At 45.8% G+C, this 20,208-nt stretch overlaps 1 protein-coding gene and 1 long non-coding RNA gene across 2 annotated transcripts in view; both read left to right on the top strand.

The window, feature by feature from the left end:
• The window catches only part of DPF3 (double PHD fingers 3), a 248,393-nt gene that overhangs the window by 18,360 nt on the left and 209,825 nt on the right, over nucleotides 1-20,208 (top strand).
• LOC116664340 overlaps nucleotides 17,689-20,208 on the top strand; it is a 32,521-nt gene continuing 30,001 nt past the window's right edge. Inside the window, exon 1 of the long non-coding RNA XR_004320818.1 lies at nucleotides 17,689-20,130. This is a non-coding gene — a long non-coding RNA (uncharacterized LOC116664340). The remainder of the gene's footprint in view (nucleotides 20,131-20,208) is intronic.

The raw sequence follows: 20,208 nt of genomic DNA, 5'->3' as shown, positions 1-20,208 counted from the left end.
CACACGTCTCTCCCAGATGATGGTGCACTTGGCATTATCTTCTTAGTTGCATTAGTTGAGCAGCTACTGTGGCCCTGGGTGTACAGTGATGAGCAAAACCAATATGGACTCTATCTTTGTGGAGCTTGTGGTCCAGTTGGGGAGACAGACATTAATCACATAAATACATAAATAAAAGTTGGATCTGTGTTATGTTGTAAAGTCCAGGAAGATAGAAGAGAGTAAAGCAGGGGAACTGTTCTAGGCTGGTGTGTTGAGGGAAAGTTTCCTTGAAGAGGCAATATTTCAACCCAGGCAGAGGAACCAGCACATGCAAAGGTCCTGTGGCATGTTGGAGGACCCAAAGAAGGCCCTTGTGGCTGGAGTGCCAGAGAGAAAGGGAAAGTGTGGCTCATGATAGGGTAAGAGAGGTCAGGAGGGGCCAGAACATGCAGGGCCTTGATGGATATTTTAAGGATACGTACTTTCTCCTAAGAGCAGTGAGCAGCTGTGGAAGGGTTTAAGTTGGGAAGTTGACTTAATCCAATTCATGTTCTAAAAGTCTCCCTCTGGCTACGGGGAGATTTAGTGATAGGGCCTGGGAAGGATGGGATGAATGAATTCTGAGGAGGCTTTTCTGGGTAAAATTTGGAAAATAAAAATGAGAGACGAGCATGTCCATGAAGTACAAGGCATTAGCTGGATAGGGTTGTGACCACAAAACTTTCCCTTGAACTGCCCCTCTTCTTCTGCTCATTACTAGTCCCATTTAGTCGTTTAAAGACCTGTTTTCCTCCCAGGCAGAGTCTGAAGCAGTTCACCTCCCTCTGCTATCCCTGCTGCTCCCTCCAACTGTCCTTTGAACGTCTGAAGGTGTGGCCTGAGGGCTACATACCTGAGAGGCATCAGTGTGACTGGTGAAAGGTGGATTCCTGGGCCGCCTCCTGGACGCACTGAATCAGAATCTCAAGGATGGGGCCATGTGGTCTGATTCTTGTTTCTTCTAAAGCTGGAGCACTACTCTTCTCCCAGCCCTGCACAAGTATTTACAGGTGTCATGATGCTTTAAATGTGGGGAGTTAAATGGGTACCAAATGTTTTTGAGGCACAGAAGGTCAGACCTCATAATAATGCACTGGAAGAGACAAGGCTCTGGTAGCTTCAGCATCCTCTTTGACACAGTTACAAATTGATGGAGTTGGTGGGAGGAGGGGGCTCAAACCGGCTGTCTGACTCCAAGCACTTTGCCCTTTTTTCTTCACACCTCTGTTCTCCAGTGGGCACGTTTAAAAAGCACTTGCCTTATAACTTCCAGATCTAGTTCCTTTTCAAAAAAGATCCACTACCTTTTTGGGGGCTCATGAGATCCATCTGGAAAGTGGGTACCCAATTAGTTCATGAAAGGGTGGAACCAGGTGGGTTTATTGTAATTATTATTAATAACTTTTTAGTATGGAAGATTTTAAACCCGTACAAAGATGGAACGGTATACAGAGCCTCCACGTCTCCATCACCCAACCCAGCTTTAACAGTCGTGAGGGAGGCGGGCATCTTCTCAATTGCTCAGACTTCGTGATGCTCTCATTTTTATGCCCATTGGATGAAATAGCTGACAGGAGAGTGGACAGCAGGAACAGAGAAGCTTTCAAAGCACCCCCACCAGCTAATGACTGGAGAGGGAGAAAGCTCTTTGGACTCAATTTGTCCACCGACAGTATCGCTCATAGGCAGAGCTGGTGCTTGGAACTACAGATCTAGGGAATATCTTAGAGGCCATTGGAGGGCTCCCTCACTGTCAGACGTGACAGCAGAGGCCTGGTAAGGCCTGGGTTATACTCCTCAGGCTCCACACAGCTAAGAAGAGGCAGAGCCAGGTGAATTCAGGTCCTCCGGCCCTGCCTTCCTTACACAGTACAGAGGACCTCTTGGCATTTTTGCGTTAGTGTTTTCTAGCATGGAGCTGTGGGACAGAAACCCCACCAGAGCCCTGGTGATTGAAGTACCAGAATTTGGTCTGCTCAGCCTTTGCTTTCTCTTTGTGGAAAAAACCCTTAATGTCGCCCAGAGTTCCCCTCATCTGGCCAGGAAAGACGTCCCTAGAAGAAGAGTACTGATGAGAGCAAGGGGGACCACACGCTCTGCCTGCCCTAAGACTCTCGCAGCCCTGAAGCTAAATATGGCAAATTAGTGAGTGCCATGGACTTTTGAGGAAGGAAGAAATCAGTTTCACTGGCCAGCTTCCTGGAGGAGGCAGGGCTGAAGGGGGTCTTGATGGATGGGCAGAAGTTAGGGAGCTGAGGAGAGAGAGGCTTTCCCTTTAAGAGGGGAGCCAATCTCTCAGCACTGCACATTGACCAGGAATTATTTAGCACCTCCTGAAGTGGAAGGCTCTGTACTTCACAGCGAGGGGGATACTGAGAAGCAGAAGATACAATTTCTGTTCTCCAGGAACTTTCTGTCTAGTTGAGGGACAAGACACATGTTGCATATTCATGTAAGTGGAGGACTATAATAAAACTGTAAGAGGCAAATTGGCTTTTAAGGTAGATCCAAAGAAGAGTGAAATGGTGAATCACAAAGAGGTGAAGCACAAAGCAGCACATAGTAACAATACGGATGGCCACGTCCCCAGTGTCTTCCATGTGTGTGGCTGTGGGCTGGATGCAGTGATAACCGCATCATTACATAGCAGCTTTTAAAGTAATAGTCACACTCGTTCCAGCTACCATGTCCTGAACACCTACGTGTGCTCGGCAGCCCTGTGCTGTGTGCTTACACATGTTAGCTCATTCCACCCTCTTAGGAAGCCAGCGGTATTAACTGTTTTACAGATGAGGAAACTCCAAAGAGTTTCAGCAGCTTGCCTAAGATTCTGAGACATGGACCTGGGTCTGTCCATCCAAATGAACTTGGGTTCAAAAAGGAAGTGTGAGTATCAGTCAGACTGAGTAGTTGGGAGAGAGAAGCCTGGACAGGTAACAAAAGACCTATTCTAGACACCTGTGTGAAAGGTTTGGCGCTGATCCTCTAGGGGTTGCGGTTGGGATGTGGCGGGGTGGACGCTGAGGGTGGTTAATTTGCAGGATGGCTAAAGTGGGGAGGCTGTGGCGGGAAGTGACTGGGGTCTACGAGGTGGCGGCAGTGGGAATGTGTCTGGTCAAACCAAGTAATGAAAGCCCTCACAGCCCATCAAACTTAATTAAAATCAAATCAACACTCTGGCAAACCCATCTCATACCAAGTAGAGGTAGAGAGTCCAGATCCTACTGGGGCATTAGTTCTGGTCTCAGTATAGCTGCAGGGACTTCATGACAGTGTATTTGTAAAATATGAATGTGCTCTGCACTGAGGGGCTCCCTCCGCATTCATGGTGCTGGTCCTCAGCTTGGTCCTCAGCTCGGTCCTTGGTGCCCCATCATGATCTCTTTCCTCACCCCTTTTCATTTCTTCCTTACCGCAGTTGTTTCAGTATTTTGCCATTTACCTGAAAACCCTCTCCATCCTTTCACTCTTGGCAGATGATTTCACCCTAGACTTGTTCAAGAAAATTGAAGCGGTGAAGCAAGGAACTTCCTTGTCATTCCTGCCCTCTGCCTCATAGTGGTAAAAGCCACCTCTTCAGAGGGCCCTCCCCTACCCACTCCATCTAATACTGTCCCTGCCTAACTCTCCCATTACCCTTGTGTATTTTTTCTCACAGTGCATACCACCATCAGAAATTATCTCTATGCATTTGTTTGTTTACCTGCCTAATGTCTACCTTTCCCCTTGGAATGTAAGTCTCATGAGAGCAGAGACTGGCCTGTCTTGTGCACTGCAGCACATCGTAAGCGCTGGGCCAAAAGAAGGTAACTCCAACATCGAAGTGAATGAGTAGATTCCCATGACTTTAGCCAATGCTTCTGATTTGATCTTTCTCTCTCCTCCTGACTGTATTGCTGCCTATGCTACTCCATCTGGTTGTCCCTCCTCAAGCTTATAGTCTAGATAAAATTGTCTTCTCCCCCTAAAGCTGCTTATTCCTCTTGGAAATCAGGGTCATCTTAGGCTCTCTTCTCACTCCTACATACACATAGTCCCCAAGTTCTGTTGGACTTAACCATCTGCCCATCTTCCCATCCATCCATCCATCCAATAGCTATTTACTGAGTGCCAACCCTGTGCAGCACTGTGGGAGGTGCTGGGTGGAGAACTGAGAGCTTTGCTCTCATATCCATTTTCAATCTTGGAGGTGGGGACAGATATAAACAACCCTGATCATTCAAGTGTTACAGGTGCTTTTTATTCATTCATCAAATATTCACTGAGCTCCTGTTGCGTGCCATGCACCACAGGTGCTGGTGATACAGCAACCAATAAAATGAAGTCCTTGCCTTCACAGAACCCACATTCCGGTGGAGACCAGCAGTAGACAGATACACAGGTATAAATGCTATGGGGAACATAAAGTGAGGTAATGGGCACACGTGTGTGTTTGCCTCCTGGAGAGGACATTCAGGGATGGCTTCACAGAGAAGGTGATGTTTGAGCAGAGACCTGCAGGAGGGGAGGGAGTGGCACTTGCAGATAGCTGGGGAAAAAGCATTCCAAGCAGAGGGAACAGCCAAGGCCCTGGGCTGGGTGCACTTTGGGGAGGGTGTATGGGCATGGTGGGGTACAAAGGAGGGAGGAATTCTTTCTACTTGGAGGGACCAGGGAGCGCTCCTTAGAGGAGGTTGCGAAACTCCCTAGCATGATGATTCAGCCTTGCGTTCCACCGCCTGTCTACGGAATCTGAGCCTGAATCACCCCAGACGTAGGACTTTCTACTTCCGGGCCTTTGCTTCTCTGACATTCCCTGCCAGATCTCCCTCCTCTGAGTCCCATGCCGCTCCCCGATGAACTCCTCTGGTTTCCACTCATGCTTCAATTCCTGAGCATCTCCAGGCAGAACCTGTTGCCCCTCTGCGGGTCCCCTAGCACTTTGTTCACACCAGCGGAGCACTTAGTGCCGTGACGTCTGGTGAGCTGTGTCTGTGCCAGTCACCTCCGCCTGCCAGAGCTCCTCGCAAGAAGGAACCATATCTTAGACCTTCCTGGGTCTCCCGCACCTTGCACTATGTTGGGTACACCGTGGGTGGTTTAATGTACGCTCAGTGCACATTCCATTGGAAAACATCTTGTTTTATCACCAGCCCATTCTATGTAGACACGCAGGCAGACATACATGCCCTTTTTCTACACATCAGTTGCTTTAAAAAAAAAAAAAAAGAGTCTTACAGTTTCTAATGAAAGCAAGAGGGTCATGAAATTAATTTGTCACCCTGATGCCAGCTTCACTCAGCTCACTCATGACCTGGGAAGGGGCTTTTAAACATGTGTTTCTAATCTATGTGCTAATTTCTCTTCCCTTTCTCAGTCTTCCCTTCCCTGCAGACTTGTGGGTAGTAACTGCCTTCAGGTCTGGTGGCACCTGAATCTCCACCGGCATCCTTTGAGCAGATGTTTTCCAGCTTTGGGCCTGAGAGGAGGGGAGGTGGTCTCTGATTTAGGAAGGGTGAGAGGGAGTAAAAATGAAATGAGATTTCCTCCCCTCTTGAAATTCATTAGCACTTGTTTGTTTGCTTGAGAAGGCCTGAAATGTGTACATTTTGCTAGGAAATGCAAAACATATTTAAGAGGATTCTGTGATTTTTCCCTCCATGATGAGGAGTTAAGAATATTTCCAGGTGTCCTGGGATTCATTTATCAGTTCAGCAAATATTTACTGTGCACCTAGCACTATTCTGGGTGCTGGGCATCAGCAGTGAACAAAATGGGCAAAATCCTTGCCTTCTTGGAGCTTGCATTCTAGTGGGGACAGACAGATGATAATCTAAGTAAGTTAATAACTGAGGTAGTGATAAGACTATGAGGGAGTTGGGATAGGGAGTATTAGGGAAAGACAGTTGAAAATAAGGTGGCCAGGGAAGATCTCACTGAAGAAGTGACATCTGAGGGTCATCTGGGGGAAGAAGATTCAAGGCAGAGAGAGCAGCAAGTGCAAAGGTCCGGAGGTGGAAGTGTGCCTAAGGTTTTGAAAAATAGCAAGGAGGCCAGTGTGGCTGGAGCAGAATTAGAGAGAAGGAGAGTAGTAGGAAAACTTTGATTTATCTTTGGAGTTGGGAACCCACTGGAGGGTTTTTACAGCATCACCCTGGCTGCTGAGTTCAGAGTAAACAGAGGGAGCAGGGGCCAAGCAGGGAGACCAGTAAGGAGGCAGTGGCTGGAACCAGGGTGGTAACTGTAAAGGCTGGATTTGAAATACATATTATAGATAGGTTTGACAGCTTCTGCAAAGGAATTGGAAGTGGGGAAGTGGGGTGTGACAACAGGAGAGGCATCACAGATGACTCCCAGGTTTTTGACCTGAGCAAGTAGAAGAATGAGATCCCTGAGATGGTGAGAATCGGAAGCAGCAGGCCTGTGTGGGTCCAGTTTTGCCCTTGTTAGGCTTGAGATACTGATTCGACATCTGGGTGGAGATGTCCAATTGGCAGGGGTGTTGTTGCACCTGCCCTGGTTGGACCACTACCCAGGGAGGAGATTAGGATGTGGTCCAGTGAATCTTATGGGGACCTGGACGCAGACTGGTTGCTCCAGAGGCACAGGGAACTATCTCTGACTGTGTACCATTGCACTTTAATTAAAAAAATTATTTTTAAAGCATATTTGGATTCAATTCAAGAAATATTTACCAGCAACAACTATATGTCAGGCATTGTGCTAGGTGCTGAGGATAAAACACAAAAGTAGGACTGAAAGGATTTTTGTCTCTTGAGAGTTTATAGTCAGTGGGGGAAAGAGTGCAAAGCATGCATTCTATTAGGACAATGGTAAATCCACAATTAATATGATAGACCCTACATCTTGATAAATACATTAAAACCTTTACTCATCACACTCTGTTGCCATTATGATACAGGAAGAAAATTTGAAATTGGGGTTTTTCCATATTGAAATTTTTTTTTTGGCCAAGAACGTTGATTTGGAAGTCCTTTTGCACTGAGTGCAGGCATAAGTGATACACTGAACAATGCTAAACGTTTTCCCATGACCAGACATTCACATAGGAGGTCCTTGGTTGTATTATTGAGGTCATATAAGTCATTACTGGCAGGGAAGTTTTGTTTTTAAAAACTGCTATATTATGCATGCTGGTAAAACTTTACCTAGTTCAGCCTGAAACGTGGATGCGAAACCTTCGTCAAAGTGGCGGCAGAGGTTATTAAAAACTCCGATACGAATGTGGCTTGTGGTGGACCTGGCATGGGGAGGCCCCGCTGCCCTTTCCTCTACCATCATTTACTTACCTGGTGGTTGCCTTGTTTTGGTCTCTTTGTCCCACGAAATGGGGAACTGGGTTGGCGTGTGTTGTTGGGTGGTAGTCTGTCTCTTGGTAGCAGATCCTGTCTTTATTTTGGACAAGATCTCACATGATTCAGGGATGACTTGGAGAATATAGCCCTGACCCTAAATCTTGGAGGGTTGGGGTGGTGACATTTATAGTAGCTCCTTCTCCGACATGAAAACTCTGCAAAGGTGGCACTTTCATCTTGTTCACCATCGATCCCTAGCCCCTAACTCAATGCCTGGCACAGAGTAGGTGGTTGGCAAGTATTTGTTAAGTAGACGAGTGAAACATGCCCCCATCCCCTCCACCAGTCAAGCTGCTCTCCTTTTAAATAGACAGAGTCTGATAGTAGCTGACTTTGGACAGAGTTGTCTTGGGAGTACTGCTCAGGCGCATACTGTCTGTCCCCTGGGCAAGGGTAAGTTCAGACAGAGTGGCCTGGGCACCAAAATCTAGCAACAGACCTGATGGATGCTTCTAGAAGGTTTGGGGGAATGGTGTGGGAGTGAAAGGAAGCCACAAAAAAGAATGAAGTTAAATGTAACAGTGAAAGGGAAGAGTTAGTCTAGGATGATGAAAAGCTCAGGTAGGAAGACTGCTGGCTGGGGCTTAGCTTTTGGGAGATACTGCTTCCCTGTTGGCCTTGAAAAGATTCCTCTTTTGCTGTATATTATGAAAAATTTCAAACATACATGGCATAATGAATTCTCATAGACCCATCACTCAGCTTTAATAATTAGCAACTCATAGCTAGTCTCACTGACAGCCTACCCTGACCCTCACACCAGGGATTATTTTGAAATAAATCCCAGACATCATTTTATCTCTATTTGAGTGTGTCTCTGCAAAACACAAGGATTCTTTTTAAAAACATAGTCACAATCTCATTGGAGTTAACAATAATTTCTCAATATTATAAAATATCCAATTAGTGTTGAAATATATATATCTGCATCTATAGGTATGTGTATGCATATAAACATACATATCATTATTATTGTTATTGTTGTTATTATTATTATTATTATTATTATTATTATTATTATTATTATTATTTAATGGAGGTACTGGGGATTGAACCCAGGACCTCACGCATGCTAAGCACATGCTCTACCACTGAGCTGTTAACCTCCCCTCCATATATATTATTGTTTTAGTGGTATTTTGAAATGAATTTATTTTTATAAAAGTGTTTTGTATTTGTTACTAAAAATTCAAGCAACACAAAAATGTAAAAAGATGAGGGCAGAAACATCACCCCAGATCCATTTGATGAACGTCATTTCAGATACCTCTCCATGTGTATATTTACAAAGAAGAATAGAAGTTGAGTATAAATGCTTTTTAAAGTCAGAAATACTTTTTTATATTAAAAAGAAATCACTGAGTAGTATTAGAGCTGAAAGGGCACCCAAGGCTCTTTGGCTTTTGTAGAAGGCAGGGCTCTGCCTCCGTTATGTTTATACACCCCTCCCCCATCACTCAGGTGGCACTCAGGTGGTCAATAACTACAGTTTGAATTGAAGGGACCCTTAAGAAATTTCTTAGTCATCTTATATAGGATAGCCCATGAGTTGAAATCACTTGCCTAGATCCCACAGCTGGGCAGGGCACACGTGAGGCTGGAGCCCGTGCTCCCAGGTCCTGTTTCTGTGGTCTCTCTAGCCCATGGGATTGGTTCAGTGCACAAGCTTGGAGTTAGAAACACCTGGGTTTGATTCTACTCTGACTCTTCTCTCGTGACTTAGTGACTGTGAGATCTCTTCACCCACACACTTTACCTACCAATGGGCTGTAGTAAAGGAGATATTGCCTAAAAAGCCTACAGCATGCTTCCTAGCATGTACCAGGTGCCAAATAAACACTGACTGGAATTGTTATTATTTGTAGTAAGAGCAGCAGCAGTAGTAATAGCATCATTATTTTCTTATTCTACTAGAACAGTCAACTGGAACTCAAAGAAAGCTCAACCCTCTCCCCGCCCGCACCCCCCTCAGCTTCCTAGTTGCAGATGGAACACAGTCTATAACTCTGACTTTTGCTTTCTTCCTGCCACTGGGGAGAAAAGATTCATTCATGTGGGAATCCTTTTCCTGTATTGCATCAGCTTCTCATTGGCCGTTTGGTGGTCAAGGTTCGTGTGTCTTCTCTCTGTACGTAGTTTAGTGGTGCTGCCTTAATGAGAGCTTTGCAAATAATTATTCTAAGCTCTTCAAATAGAAACGCCGGGCAAAGGGCTGGGTGCAAGACATCTGGCCTTCCTGGTTGCCCCTTCAGTATGCTGACTCAGCAGCTTTTCCAAGGCCCTCCTCCAGGCCCTGGGCCTGTCAGGTCACTAATGGAATCTGCTGGAAGCAAATTAACTCATGATAAAAGGGCTAACAAATCACTCCAGCTGTTGGTGTCTGCCCCAGGATGGCTGGCACTGCCCCACTCACTCCTAAGACCTCACCTCACATTTCATACCTCTCCCAGGGAGCCCCACTTTCTCTTGCATGGTTACTAGGAGCACAAGGGCTGAGCTGCAGTCTCAGCCCCGCACAGCAGACCTCGGGCCTGTGTACACGAGAAGGCCATCTGTGCGACCTGACCGTGCCTTGCTGTGTGGGAGGCCTGAGAGCTGGCCCTGTGCATTATTCACACTTCTGGGTTTAGACTGGCTTAACCATTTCCTCCAAGTCAAGGCTGGGACAAGAGGGGGTGGGTGGCAGGGCAGGTCTTAATCATGGTCTCTCCTTCTTCCCTGATCACATATGTGCTCTTTTCAAAATATTGTCTCCTGTGGGGTGGGACCCATGTTCCACCTGGTCTGTTCCGTTCCCCTGGAATTCCTGGAATGCAGCTTCCCTCCCTAGACCCGTGCCGGGCTTAAGGGGGGCCTTTACAAAGCAGGCTGGGAAATGCCTGCTTCCTTCCAGAAGTGGCAGGCTGCCGCTGTGACATTCTTCTTCCCCTCTCTCCTCAGCCCTCTCGCCTCCCCCGAAGTCACCTCATTCCTGAGTAAATTGAGGTGTTCTGGTGGGGGTCCTGCTGGCTGCAATAGGGGTGATGAGAGAAGAGGGAAAGATGATCTCCTTCTGCCTCTGAGAGAGGGGCCCGGAGGAGAATTTTGTGGGGTCAGAGAACCCCCAGCAGCATCCTGCGATGCCTGTGGAAGAGAACTTGAGAAATGGAATGGAGATGGGGTGGTGACGGATACTGTGCCTGGGATAGAAGGAACCATAGACATCCTCCTTCTTGTTCTGTCGATGGAGAAAGTCCTCGTCCTTGCCTGAAGCCATCTAATGAAATGAGCTATACGCTAGGGCCCAAAGAATAGGCCAGGCCACAGAAGATGCTCATTAAACACTTGTTTCTGTCTTTACTTCCAATTCACCCATCTCTTTGATAGCAGTGGTTGATCTTAGATTCAAGAACGTAAGTCTCCTGACATTTCCTAAGAACTAAAATTACACCTGAGTGCAGGAATCATTATCTGGGCTACTGCTTATCACTCATGCCTTGAGCCACTAAAGCCCCCTAAGGTACGAGGGCCCAGCTGACAGAGCCCAAGTGTTCACTCCTGATACTGTCTTCTCTCCTGGCCTCATGATCCGGGGATGCCCATGTTTTTACTTTGCACCAAATCGACACATGGGTTAAAGAGTCAGTAGAGTCCTTTGCTTTCCTTAATACCCCTTTGGCCAGTGGGACTCTGAGGCTGTCTTAGTTAAAAGGCTCTCTGTGCAGAAGCATGGTTAGGTCAGAGATAGAGCTCCAGGCTGGGACAGAGGAGGCCTGAGTTCTGTGTCTCCAGGTGGCTGAGTCTTTGAGACACAACCCAAGAGGTGTTCATTGACCGATATCACTGGAGTGCATTTCAGTGTTTTGAACTGACTGAAGCTTCGTCTACAAACCACGCTGCCCTGGTCAGTTCACCACTCTGTGCCTCAGTTGCTTTTTCTGTATGACAGGGCTAATATTAACGATCTACTATCTCTCCAGGGATAATGATGAGATGGCATATGTGAAATCTCTTTGAAAACAAAGGGTGAGTTCAATTCCTAGTTCCCTTATTTGTATTGTACTATATTGTATTTTTCTTCCTGTGATGACAAATATACCATTTGAAAGATCATTTCATTCATCTCATAGATAAAAAGATAGCAAGGTAAGTGTACATCATCCTTGCTTAATAAATCAGAGCGATCGTCACTGGTGAGTCAGTACTGGAGCAGGCGGGAGCTGGGCCCTGGGCCTCCCAGTTTGGTCTCCCCGCCCCTCCTGCCTGTTACTTTTTCACATTCCATATCAAAGTCTCACTCGTTCTTTCAAGTCCTATGTAGTCTGGGCTCTGATCATCCGGGGACTGCACAATTCTTATTAATATTAAAGGTGAGGATTTTCTTAGCCTACTTCCCTTCGTTTCTAAATCAGTCTCAGGAAGGAGAGGGCAAAAGTAGAATTGGAAGGACATCTGTGCCCCTCAAGGAATACCTTCTGGTTTGTTGCAAATTCGGACTCCCTCTGGTGACTTTAAGGATTGTGATGAGTGAACTGTGAACAGTAACTGGTTAGCTGCAGAACTTCTGTGACTATTAGAGTTTTGATTTCAGGGTCAGGCTAAAATTGACAGTCTGATCCTGCTGCCCAGCTCTGCCAAATAAGAGGCGTTCAAGAGACCCGGAGTGTACATTTTCCTTCATGTAACATTCCCAGTCACTGATTTGCTGATAACAACTACATCTAGCTGTATGTGTGGGCAAAACAGATGTGAAAGTTTTCTAAATGAATTGGATTTTCCTATTGGCCTCATCACTTCAACCCTAGTGTTTTTTTTTTTTTTTTTAACTTCATTTCTAATTACTTTGCAACTGGTAAGTGCCCCTTTGAGATTAGATCTCCATTTCTCAAGCTTCCAATGGAAGTGTTCTCTAAATAAACACTTAAATGATGGAAGAGGTTGGTGTCACTTGAAAAGTCCATTCTTTTTAAATGTTTTAAAAATTTTTAATTGAAGTGTAGTTGATTTATAATGTTAGTTTCTGGTGTACAGCATAGTGATTCAGTTATATACACATATATGTATATATTCCTTTTCATATTCTTTTTCAACATAGATTATTACAAGATATTGAATGTAGTTCCCTGTGCTCTACAGCAGGACCTTGTTGTTAAAAGTCCATTCTTTAAGAGAAGAAAAAGATGATTTTTTCTGGAGGGATTCGAGCCCATCAGTTGGTGTTGTGAGTTTTTTTGTGTGTTCTGACCATTCACAGGGACCGAGCAGTGGGAGTAGGGTGCATGTCCCACTTGTGCAGAATGATGGCTTTTCAGCTCTGCTGCTCAGATGATCCCTAGGGAAGTCAAGTCTAGCAGCCTCAGTTGTTTTCCAGGCCTTGGAGCTACATTTCTGCCTCGGGGTCCTCCTGATGCAGCTTCACCTTCCTCCTCTGTGAAGTGGGTTTCAAGATCTTGTCCTTTCTTAGCTTGGAGCATTCTGGATGAAGCGACCTGAATGTTGACAATATTGTCAAGAAAGTTTATAGTATTTTTTTGTGTAAAAGAGAGCAAGATATTTCCAAAACCTACTGGCTTAATTTTCATTAGGTGGTGGGACAAAATGCAACATCTAGGGGAAAAAATGATCTTAGAGTAATTTTTTATTTTATAATTTTAAATATTTAAGAAGTGACACCCTGATTGTAAGGAAAAAAAAAAAAAAAAAAAGCACAGTACAGAAGGGCATAAAAAGAGGGGGAAAAAAAAGAATTGGGGAAAAAAAAAAGATTTCTTCCCATATTGCCCATTCTGCTTTCCACAGTTAAGAACTTTTTTTTTTTATGAACAAGTTTTTTTTTTTTGTATATTTTTTATGCCTCTGAAAGCATGCACATGTGTACACCAGGCTATGTCAGAATAGCTGTTGGTAGTTGAATTAAAAAAAAAAATCAGTCGTAGGGTGATTTCCCTTCTTCCTTTCTTTTTTTTTTTCTAAACACCTTTATTGTATGATTCCTGTACAGTAAACTATACGCATCTCAGATGTACAATTTGATGAATTTTGATAGATGTACCTTATTTCTTTGACTGCATGGTAAATTGAGAGAAAACTCATTCAGACCCTTTAGGAAAATCTTTTCTAGAAAAACTGAAATATCCCCAGTAAGCCTATAACTTGCACACGGCATGGGCTCTGTTCAGTGATGCAAACAGTCCATAGTGTGTGGCAAAGAACTTAAGTTTTTGACAAAACACAGACTAAAAACATTCAGTGTGGAAATCAGTGTGTAAGGTTACTGACTGTGTGGAGAAGAGATTGTGGGGTGTTTTTATATTTTTTATCAGCAGCACACAATTTTTCCAGGTATCTCAGATCAAAATATTAAAGCTGGACTAAACGTGTAATGCGAGAATGTGTGACGTTTATGGCCAAGCACAGTGAAGGGCTGTGATGCTTTGAGTGTGAGCTGTGGGAAGCTCTGGGTTGGCTCTCTAAAGATGGAAAGACCAGCCAGGCAGGGGATGGCCTCTGTGTACACACACCAATCCTCCCCTTCTCCCTTTCAAGAAAGGGGTAGGGGTACCAAAACAATTGGATCCTGATTTCAGTTTTTCTTCCCACATGCAGTGGCAATTAGACTCTCAAGAAGGGGTTTTGAGCCCGAGTCCAGTCATCTGAACTCTTTCTCTGGTTCCTGGCTTGGTGCACACACAGCTGCGCTCCGAGTTCCCACCCTGTTTCACTTTGCAGCCTCCTCTGGGATGGGGCAGTAGGAGCCTTGAGGGGCAGCCTCAAAAGCAGTGGCTTCTCCGCCGCCTCCTCCTTCACCCCAATTCCTTAGGTTCATTCTTCTCCTGCAACTTGACTCTCTCCGGAGAACGAGATCTCGGGCCTGGAGCCCAGTGCTCTGTTTTCTCCTCCGCCCTCCCTTCCACTACCTGCGGCACCCCTTAGCTTCCACATCCTCAAAAGGGATAATGTTCTCCTTGAAAGCGTCTTTTGAGGATTAATTGATGTTTGCTCTATGCTTTGAAGAGAGAATCCTATCAAGTCGCTCTGCTGTCCTCAAAGCTGGCCCTGGTTCCAGCTGGTGCCCGGCCCGGCCAATCAGGATGCAGGCTGAGCACGCCTCTCACTGGCTGCCTTTCTGGGCATATCGTTTGCCTGCTCAGAACCCACAGTAGAAGGGCGATTACCCAAATAGGAGGCACAGATCCTCAAGTGGACATTTTGTGCATTGTGCGTTTTTCACTTGGAGAAGTATTTGCATCAAAATGATCATCCCTCGGGAAGTCAGTTTGTGGCCATCTGTGACATTTTCTCTGTTGGAAATTGTTCTTTTCTCTCTCTCTTTTTAAAAAAGCTTTATAAGTGTAGGAGCAAGATGAGTTATAATCTGCCACCTCTCAAAGAAGTCCCTTTGCCAGGCCATTTATATGTTAATTGCGTATGGTTTGGGGAGGAAAAGGATGTTACCTGGTTCATGATAAGTGTTGTCATCTCAACGATTTCTTTGTTAGAGTTGTTTAATCAAAGACATAGAAGCTGCAACCTACTTATTGGAAAGACGCACATAATGCAGTGTGAGTTAAGAACCTAAGTGTTCTAAGGAGAAGATGGATAAGAAGAAGGAAAAAGTTTGTTTTAAGGATAGCCCAAACAGGGAGTTAGGAAAAAAAAAAAACAAAAAACCAACAGTCCAAGACAGCTTAGTTGTCTTGTCATCATGGAGGACAAAGCTAGAGAGCAAAGCCAGCCAAGCATGCTGGGGTCCTCTTCCAACTCCTCGGATGGGTGTTAGGATGGGACAAGGGACTGAGGGTCTGCTGCTGATGGTTCCAGTGGGAGCAGCGTTGCCTGGGCTGCCTATGAGTCCTCCAGCATCTGATCCTTATAAATTCTCTCAAGCACTTGGCAGGGGTGGGAGGGTAGTTTTTGTTTCTCAGCACAGGTCTTATTAATAGAATTATTGTTTCACTTTTCTAAATTATATTCCTGGGATTCTGGAAAAATCAAAGATATGGTAACCCCAAACCTTCATTCCATCGAGGAGCCATCAGCAACTGCTGCCCCTTTTGATGGGGCAGTGGGACAGACACTAGTTCACCACTTGAGGCAAATGATGACTTCTTACCTGTGTGGGAAGTTACTGAGAAGACAGTGTTTATCCAGAATCATATGTTTGAGTACACATGTGTCACACACACACACACACACACACACACACACACACACACACATCATCCAGGATTCAGGCCCAGAGGGTATTACAGTATAGAAAGGTCATATCTCAGCAGGTTCAGCGTGTATAATCTGAACGACAGATTTGAGAAAATTTAATCTGGGGGTGAGATGAGGAGAATCAGATTATCATGGTACACGATAAAAGAGGTGTTTGTGACTTGTGTGTCGAAAAATAAAGTACCTTTCTTTGGCATGCCCATGTGTTTGGAGCAGCAGTGTGAAGGAGGGTAGTGACCAGAGAGAGGCAGGGTCACGGGGCCTGTATTTAAACCTTTGTGATGGTCTGGACAGTGCCTGGGACACTCAGGAACTCAATAAACATTATCTAATGATAGCCAACCATGGATTTGCTGAGGAACTCAACTTTGAGACCTGGAAGAATAATCTCTCTCCACCCTCTCTCACTTTGCTCATCAGCAAAATGGGGCCATCGCAGCAGGCACTGCAAACACAAATGCCCGCATGGGCCAGAGAGGCTGTGTCAATGAATGAAGGGGTGTCTGGAAGGGAAAAGTAGAACAGGGAATGGAGGGGACTGTGGTAAACTGGAAGTTCATGTCCACCCAGTGGGATATCCAAATTCAACTCCAGCCATTTGCCACGTGGGAAGGAAGGCCCATTGTTGCCAAGACTCTTGATTTTTTTAAGAGAGGCTTGAAATCTGAATGTGTATATAAACTCTAATAACTTTTGATATAGTTAATTCAGTCATCAAAAAGCATAGTACAACCAACAAAACGTTCTCTGAGGCCATATTTGAAGCATAGGCCCTAGGTTTGCAACACCTGGGATAAAGCCTGATTGGTGCCTCCCTCCCTGGCTGCAGACTCTGCTGAGTCTAAGGCATGAGGAGGAAGGAGCTGGAAGAATGGCTGTGAGGACAAAGTTGGGGTGAAGGTGGGATGTGAAACTTGGACCACACTGTTAACCAGGCTAGATGGGCAGATCTGTACCCTGTGGCTTCAGGGAGGAGAGTTGAAAGACCTGGCAAGAGGAGGCAAGCAGGAGGGTAAATCCAGGAGAGGCAACTGAGGGGAAAGGCACAGGCTCTGGATGGCAACAGCATGGGCAGTGGGATGCAGAGGTCAGAGGGCAGTGAGGGCAGCCCAGGGAGCAGGAGAAAGCAAGAGGGAGTTCGGTAGACCCTGGGGCCAAGGCTGTTTGCCCTCTGCCCTGCTGTAGCCTGGTGGGTGTGTGCAGCCTCTCATCAACCATGCACAGAGGAAAAGTGTCACGGCCACACTAGAAGCTTTGTGCACTAGGCATCTATTCAGATAAGCACAGAACAGCCCCGCCCTCCCAACATAGCAGGGAACACAAGCCTGTCACACATGAGGAGAGGCAGGAGAGCACAGTGAGTAAGAAGAGAATAAGTTTAGGGCTCAAACAACTTGGGTTTGACTCTGATCTTTGTCGCTTATTAGCCATGTGGCCAGGGCAAGTTACTTCTTTTTGAACCTGGTTTGCTCATCTGGGGATAATAAAAGTTCCTACCTTGTAGAGTTGTTGTGAGGATTAAATGAAAACGAACGCGGTAATGTGTGGGAAGTGCTTAGTACAGTACCTGGCCTGTAGTAAGTGCTCAAATTGAGCTCATCATTATTGTGAGATAAGCGGTAACCTCAGCTAACATGCGGTTAAGCATAAAACCCATTGTCTCAGCCGAGAGCTGACAAAGATGCAACAAAAGTTTACTCCTCCCTTGTTACAAACACTTCCCAAAATATAGACTCTCTGGCCTGAGCTCCTATTTGCCAGGAAAGCAAGGGAGACATTGTACCTACCTGGATAAGGGTCATCTCCTGAGCTTGGGTACATCTGGTCCCAGGACCACCTGGTTTACATAATGGTGTTTTTATTCATCCAACAAATATTTGCTGAGCAACTACTATGTTCCAACACTAAGAGAGGGTTTTGGGGATGCTGAATAGAGTAAGACAGGCTTTGGGCCTTAGGGCACTGAATCTAGCATAAACGGATAAGCTGCTATAACAGATTCCCAAGTAGAATGGCCAAATTAGACAGGCTTATTTCTTTCATATAAGTCCCAGAGGGATCACACCAGACTGGCAAGGTAAGTCCATGAAGTCATCCTTGGACATAGGTTTTGTTTTGTTTTGCTTTTTACCATTTCTCATCTTTATGTCTGTCTTTCAAACTATGGGAAGCAGGAGGTGAAATCTAAGGTAAGCAGCTTGTCGTTAAAGGGCTTCCATTCATAGCCCATTGGCTGGAACTTAGTCATATGGCCACATCCAGCTGCAAGGGATGCTGGGAAATGTAGTCCAGAGCAGATCACCTGGTATGTAGGTAAACCTTGGGAGTGGAGATCAGTACAAAAAGGGAGAAGGGAGAATGACTACTGAGGGGCAACTAGCAGTTTATACGTCAGGGAGATAAAGAAGTAAATGAACTCTCACAACACATTTAGGTAAATGCTTTTCTTAAGAGTACCGTCTGTAATCCTTAAGTAGAGAAATATGTTGTGGTTCTCATGTGATCCTGGGTTAGGGAATCAGACTTCTGGGTTCAAATCCCAGCTCTCTCTTTTGCCTTTGGCATCTCCTCCACAGGGTTGGTGTGAGGATTAAATGAATTAACCCACGTGAAGCTCTTAGGACAGGAGCTGAGCCAGAGTCAGTGTTCAGGAAGTATATACTATTCCCACTGGGGAGTTAGGGTGGGGTTTGTTTGAGAAAGCCAGTTGACTCCAGGATATCTGGGGAATTGCTCATGGATTCACCACCTCTTTCAGTTTTACATCTTCCCATAGACCTTGTCTCTCTGGATGTAACATTGGGTGTTGAACCCTTGGCCCCATTCATCATCGAGAAAGGCTAATGAAGATAAACAAAGCCATCTGAAGGGGATGGTGTTTTGAGAAAATAGAATCAATTTGTGTTTGCCTTGACTGGACGTAGGGGAGGGGTTTAGAGAGGATGTTTCAAAGTTATACTTAGCTTTCTGTAGTTTGAATAGGAGCCAGTGAACTTAGCACATGGTCCACAGGCCTCTTCTTAGGTGTGTCTTCAAGCATAGAGCTCCAGAAATTATGTTAAAACTCTGCTACTTGGCTGAAGAAAAGGGATAGTGAGCAGTAGGCCTCGTGGGGGCTGGGGAGAACCTTGTCCTTGGAGAAGGCCCTGATGGCCTTTCTAGGGCCCCTTCAGCAAGAGGAGAAGAATGGAAAAGCTGCCTCTCCCTGGGTGCTGCACTGGCAGGAATTAGGGTGTCCTCTTACCAGGAGCTGGTATCCTATGATATACAGAGGCTATCACATTTTCCATCTTCTGCAGGTGTCATGTGGAAAGAGAACCTTCCTTGCTTCAGAACATGAGCCTTCACTTTTCTTGGCAACTCACACAGTGGAGAGATTTTAGCAGAGAAATAAACAGACATTGGAAAATGGTTTTTAACCAGCTTTCTGCACTGTCTCATCTTTGGGTTTGAGGAGCTTTTGTACCTTTTTGCACCCAAATCTTAGAACTGGACCTCACACTATTCTGGAAAGTAGCATAGGATGTCATGTCACAGTTGGCGCCATCTTCAACTCCCTAAAAACATCTAATTGACTCCTGGGAAATGAGGTGGATGTGGGAGAAGAAAGCACATATTAGAAGATTCATATGTGTTTAGGACGGCTCCGCTGCACTTGTAGAGAGGCCAGCAAAGGAGGGCCAGGGGCATGAGTGTAGCACCTGAGGCCTGGGTCGGATCTAGGTCATGGGCAAAGAGGCAGGTGGTTGTGTTCCTGCCTCCCCCTCGTAGCCTTAGCTGACCTCCTGAACTTGACCTCCAGGGGTCATAAATATCCTACACCTGGCTAGCCTGGGTCTTTAGGTGGCCGTGTCCCAGAGTTGTCACCCACATTTTTTCCAGCTCTGTGAACCTCATTTCTTCTCTATCACTGGTTCCCAGCTAGGCCTTCATTGTTCCTTACCACTGGGATCACTCTTTTATTCTTCTCTTAAGAAAGGCTTATCAAGGGAGTGAGGGTGGTAGTGGGAGCTGATTAAACTTGGGTCTCCCATTCATGGAGGACTCAGAGGAAACTTTGACATTATCTCTGCATGAGATTGTACACGTAGTTTACAAGATGTTCATTTCAAGGCATCAAATGTATAGTCTGCCTGGACCATACATGTCCGTGGGGCACTCTGAATTAATACTGAAAAGGACAGATCCTGTAATTCTCTTGAGATCATAATTATTTTACATTGTATTTAAGTTTGTGTGTGTGTATGTAGAAAGTGTGAATTTGTTGAAGTGTGAGCATTTAAAATGTGTCATAAATGTGCGCGTCTGGGTCGTGGAGCTGTAGCTCGTGATCGCTTCTGCAAATGGGTTCCGTGGCCTCGCGTCCCCGTCCCCGCCACCTGTGATTGTGCGCCGAGGCCCCCGAGGGGTCGCCGCCGAGGTTTCCACCAGCCCATTAGCAAGATCATGGCAGCCGTCCCCTCCAGCGTCTCGCTCGTGGCCACCCATGACTACGACCGGTGCGGCCTGGGCTCCACTTCCAGGAACAGCTCCTGTGGAAGTGCGGAAGTGCGGAGTACCCTGGGGACGCCATCCCCCACCCCCTGGGTCTCCACAAAGCCGACTCGGGACACTGGTGGGCTAGCTTCTTTTT

The sequence above is a fragment of the Camelus ferus genome, chromosome 6, assembly GCF_009834535.1.
Source record: "Camelus ferus isolate YT-003-E chromosome 6, BCGSAC_Cfer_1.0, whole genome shotgun sequence".
NCBI lineage: Eukaryota > Metazoa > Chordata > Mammalia > Artiodactyla > Camelidae > Camelus > Camelus ferus.
This window is presented reverse-complemented; position numbering and strand designations above follow the sequence as displayed.